Genomic DNA, 6,046 nt, shown 5'->3' on the forward strand with positions numbered 1-6,046 from the left:
GGTGCCAAAAATATCCTTTCTCGAGGCATTTTAGAGTTTGTAAAGATAAATTCAATATTTGAAGAAAATATTAGCTAATAAAGCTTCCGGTGATGTCATAATTTCGCAAAAACTTGACGGAAAAGAAATCAAATCTGATAGTAAAGAAAAGGAATTTCACCATTTTAACAAAAGCTCCTGCTGAAGTGTTTTCGCCAAAATGAGCTCTCATATTTCTAAAGAGAGTAAATTTTTGTACGTAAAGCCATCGATAGACGAACAAGCACGCGTTTACTTCATCTGTGACTGTTCCAGCAAGTAAAAGGAAAGCACCACCCTTGAGATGATCATTACACCTCACATCTTTAAAGGCTCCGTCTAAAATTTGCAGCGCCTTTTTATGGGTCATGGTGCACTCATCCCACATACTCACTTTGGCCTGACAGTTTGCTTATGTTGCACATCGGTGTATGAGATGTTTCCAGACAGTGGTCATTTAAATGCGGTGTGAGCTGTACGTCCACCACACAAATGGTATCCGCGGTACCTGAGGAAGCAACTGCCATAGTGATCTCACTTTTTGTTCTTACATCAATTAATATGAAATTTAGCAGACATGTTTTTTTCCGGTTCCTCCAGGAGCATCCAAAAATACCAACCCTAAAGATAACAAACCCCAAAAGAATACTAAAGGAATGACAGCCAAACCCAGCTCTGCAATCAACCTTTACGTGTTGAAATAACATAAGTTGTTACGGCAGCCATAGTTTTGAAAAATGCCATTTATCTCCTTTTTCTCAATTGCATATGTTACTGGTGCTGTTAGGACTTAACGTCACATAGCTCCAAACCAATTTTCATTATTCTGCCATTGCTACATCCAGAGATATGCAGTATGATATATTCCATTTTTATGGGAGGTGCCCCCTTCTCCCTCAGCCCACATTTTGTTGGGGGGGTTAGGGATTGACCCCCTATAACTCCTTACTGAATTTCAATGTTCTTGCATGAGTACTTCCAGAAAAATGCTGTATCAAACATCCCATTTGGATGATAGGTGCCACGCCCCTTTTTATACCTTTCATGAACATGAAATTGTATACTAACTTTCGTTCGATGTTTGTAACGTTGAGAAATATAGAAGATAGACTCATCATTAAGTATAACGAATTGATCAGGGCGACGAACTGAGTTGATATAGACATGTCCGTCTGTCCGTCCGTCTGCTTGTTTGAACGTATTTTTCTATTATATTAAACATTTGTCGGATCCGGTAGGATCGGACCACTATAACATATATCTCCCATACAACCGATCGTCCAGATAAGACGGTTTTGGTCATTCCTGCCGCAATTTAGAAAGTATAAACGTGAAACTCGGTGATATATATTTTAATATATTATAGAAGATATCCTGAAAAAATCACTTTGATCGGAGCTATATATAGTTATATCCCATACAACCGATCGTTCAGATAGAAAGATTTTTGGCCATTTCTCCTTTAATTTAGAAAGTATAAACGTGAAGTTCGGTGATATATATTTTAATATATCATAGAAGATTTTCTGAAAAAATCACTTTGATCGGAGCTATATATAGTATATATCCCATACAACCGATCGTTCAGATAGAAGGTTAGGTTAGGTTAGGGTGGCTGCCCGAGGGCACACTTAGGCCAGTAGTATTAGGCCCGTTGTGATACCACGGAAAACACCGTTACCTTTCCTCTTCGAAACATTTTGAGGACCTGATGAAAGCTACCAGGTCCTTGACGTCATGCTCCACAACCTGGCTCAGATTATCAAGAAATGGAGCTCCCAGAAAGCGCTGCCGTGCTCCGCTTAGTGCTGGGCAGTTGCAAATGAGGTGAACCACCGTTTCCTCCTCCTCATCCTCTTTACAACTCCTACAGCAATGACGATAAGGCGCTCCTAACCTTTCCGCATGCCTACCTATGAGGCAATGACCCGTTAGTGCCCCCACAAGTGTGGAAATTGTATCCCTTCTTAGGTTGTACACGTGACGGGATCTTTTAGGATCCCATTTAGGCCAGGTTTCTTGCGATGTTCGACATCCCGGTGTTTGTAGCCATCTTTCGTCGGCTTGACGGTAGATGTGCTCGTTTAGCATTAGCTTGCATGTGGACATACCTAAGCGTTCTTGTCCAGGAAGAACCTGCCTGGTTGTACCCTGCCTAGCGAGTTCATCTGCAATGCAGTTTCCCTCGATATCCCTATGTCCAGGGACCCATGTGAGGTGTACACGGTTCTGTTGAGCCATCTCTTGAAGAGATCGGCGACAGTTTAGTGCTAGTTCAGAATTGAACGACTGGGAGCCAAGAGATTTTATGGCAGCTTGGCTGTCGCTAAAGATAAACATTTCTTTGCCGACATTGTATATCCCTATCCTAGCTGCGGCTTGCATTATGGCTACAACTTCTGCCTGGAATACACTGCAGTGGTCGGGTAGTCTGAATGAGAGCTGGAGGTGAAGGTACCTTGAGTATACTCCACCTCCAAATCTACCGTTTAGCTTGGAGCCGTCCATGTATATGGAAATGCTGCTGCCCATAGCAAAGCATTTATCCGACTCCGTCCAGGCTTCCCTGCTGGGTATGTTTATCTTAAAGTTGGTTTCCGCAACTGTTGCGGTCGCACAGCGATCCGTGCTAGGAGGAAGAAAACTGTATTTGTTTAGTGTACTTGAGGGTCCTGTGGTCTTGTTGTTCCAATACGACAACTCCCTTAGACGCAGGGCTGACGTTGCCGCTGCTCGATGACCAGCTAGATCCAATGAAAGATGTCAAGAATGACCTGAAGTGCTTCCCTAGGCGTTGTTCTTAGAGCCCCGCTTATACTTATCATGCTGGATCTGAGGAATTTACCCAACAAATTTAGGTTTGACGCCTTGCTCAAGGCTGGCCACCATACGACTACCCCATACAGCAGTATGGGTCTGATAATCGCGGTATAAATCCATCTGCATATGTTGGGGGTGAGTCCCCATTTTTTGCCAATGGCTCTTTTACACGTATATAATGCAATGTACGCTTTCTTTTGTCGCTGAATAACGTTGTCCTTCCAGTTCAGCTTTTTGTATAAAACTACGCCTAGAAATGTGGCTTTATCTGCCAGGTTTAGGCGCATGCCATTTAGTTCTGGTAGGTTTAACGATCGTATTTTGTATCGTTTGGTATATAAGACAAGCTCAACTTTATCGGAATTGACGCTGAGTCCACATCGGGAAGCCCACAGGGAAACCTCTCGCAATGCTACCTGCATCAAGTCGTATAAAGTTTGAGCGCACTTGCCTCTGTAGAAAATCGCTAGGTCATCAGCGTATGCCACAACCTTCCCGCTCCCCCAACCATTATATCTTGAAGCGAGTTTACCGTTAGGTTCCATAGTAGAGGGCAAAGGACACCACCCTGGGGCGTGCCCCTTGCGACAAATCGTGTTAGATCAACCTTGCCCAGTGAGGAAAGCAATTTCCTTCCCCTGAGCAATTGATCAATCAGTCCCACTAGGGGTCTATTTACGTCCAGACCAGTTAAAGCATTGTTAACGGCGTCTGGACAAGACAATAATCCTTTTCGAACAAGGATGTTTCTATAGTAGAGACTAGGCTGTGTAGCGCAGTCTCCGCAGATTTACCTTTGGTGTACGCGTGTTGATAGCCCGAAATGAGGGTCCTATCAATGTTTGTAGTGAGAAAATCGCTAACTATTCTCTCTAGGGTCTTGAGTACGAAGGATGAAATACTGATAGGTCTGTAGTCCTTCGGCTCGTAGTGAGAGGCTTTGCCTGCCTTAGGAATGAATATGACCGTGGCGCTCCTCAATGCGCTCGGAATATAGTTCAGAGCTGAACAAGCGGTATATATATTTACCGCAGCCAGTTGGCTGATAACTCCAAAGAGTAGATAAGTTGAGCGGGGACAATCCAGTCTGGTCCAGCAGCCTTAAAAGGTTTAAAACTTTTAACTGCCCACCTCACCCTCTTCTCAGTGATGGGTATATTCACAGCTTGGTTTGCTGCAGGTACTTCCGGTGCATTGATCATATTTCCCGGGAAATGTGTGTCCAGGAGCAGCTCTAGGGCTTCCCCTTCTGTGCTGGTCCAGGTACCATTCGGTCTCCGCAGAAAGCTAATACCTGTTTGCGCCTTAGAAAGCACGAACCGTAGCCTTGATGTGTCAACGACACTTTCGGCTCCAATGCAGAAATTTCTCCATGAAGTTCTCTTCGCTTGTCTCAGGACTTTATTCTAGGTCCTTAGTTTGTCCTTGTATTCAAGCCATTGTGACCCGTTATCAAGGAATTTGGCTTTGTTAAACTGTTCTCTACACGATTTACGAAGTAGGTCCAGATCATGGGACCACCAGTGAGGTTTACGCTTAATGCGTGGTTTTGGCATTGCACAAGCCTGTTCTAAGGCATTTGAGAATGCCAATGTGAAGGTTTCTACCAGACCCTCTAGCTCCTCCGTTGATGAGGGGCTTTGTGGGGGCAGTGCTGGTAATTCTCTTGCTAACAGCTCATTATGTAGTTCCCAGTTTGTATTACGTGGGTTACGTCTCGCAATGGGCTGATCGACGAAGAACTCTAATATTACTTCAATATACCGGTGGTCTGAAAAGGAATGTTCCTCAAGAACACGCCATTTTTTAACCCACCTAAAAACGCTTTCGCTACAAATAGTGAGATCAATAACCTCTTTACGGTTTTTAGTAATAAAAGTTGGTTCATTACTTAAATTGCAAACTATCAGGTTAGTTGTTAAAAGGTAATCAAAAAGTGACTCACCACGAGTGTTTATGTCGGAACTACCCCACTGCACGTGGTGGGCGTTTGCGTCTGTCCCGATTAGCAGATGGGTTTGCTTGAGTCGGCCACCAGATCCTTTACCGTCTTTTGCGGAGGAGGTTCCTCTGCGTCGTACGGCATATAAACGGAGGCTAGCGTTAATTGGGTGTCTCCGCTTGCCAAGCAGGCCGCTGTAACGTCACCATTGCTATAATTAGGTAAGAGAAAGGTATTTAGCTCAGACTTTACTAAAATGCAGGTTCTAACTTTGTTTTCATCTGCAGCTTGGATGAGCTTAAACCCCCAATCCGCAAATCCTTGAGTTGTTCACCCAGGGTTATTAGATAAGGACCACGTCGACGTCGCCCTTAGAAAGGCGACTGATGAGAGCAGCCGAGGCTGCCTTTCTTTTGTGCAGGTTCATCTGGAGCAACCTCAGCATGAGCTTGCTCAGACTCCCCTGCCTCCATCACCGTGATGTTGGGACCCTCTCCATCGCTATCCAGCAGAGCATCCTCCATCGAAAAATTGCCCAGAGCCCCTGCGCAATTTGACGTGGCGGAAACCAGGCTTTCGGCGTCGGAGATTTCCGCTTCCAATTCGGGTGCCTCAATGTCCGTGTCCAAAGAGGCACTCGAAAGGGATGCGCGCTGTGCGTCCCCACGGTATACGTGAATTACGACCTCGCCGAGGCCGTAAAACGCTCTTCCTTTGCTCTGTCTAAGGAGCTCGAGAGCTTCCTTATTCAGGTCCAACACGACCTGTCTCCTAGGTCCTACAGCGTCCTCGACTTAGATGACACTCCAGTCCTGCGTTGGGAGAGCCGGTTTCATCAGTTGCAGCATCCTGAGAATTCTCTCAAGTTCTGCTGGAACCCATGCCCTGGCCCTTGGCCGAGCCGGAATGTCCTTCCAGTCGACGACCTCAATAATCGTCCTTGATAGACTCGTCCCAGCTTTGCGGCTGCTGCCTTGTACAGCGCAACAAACCTTGCATCCTCGCAAGCGAGTACAGATAGAAAGATTTTTGGCAATTTCTCCCTTAATTTCCAATATAAAAACGTTAAACTTGGTGATATTTATTATAATATATAATAGAAGATTTCATGAAAAAATGATTTCGATCGGAGCTATATATAATATATCCCATACAACCGATCGTTCAGATAGAAAGATTTTTAGCCATTTCTCCCTTAATTTCCAATATAAAAACGTTAAACTTGGCGATATTTATTCTAATATGTCATAGAAGATTTCCTGAAAA

Source organism: Eurosta solidaginis, chromosome 2 (assembly GCF_040869045.1).
Source record: "Eurosta solidaginis isolate ZX-2024a chromosome 2, ASM4086904v1, whole genome shotgun sequence".
Taxonomy (NCBI): domain Eukaryota; kingdom Metazoa; phylum Arthropoda; class Insecta; order Diptera; family Tephritidae; genus Eurosta; species Eurosta solidaginis.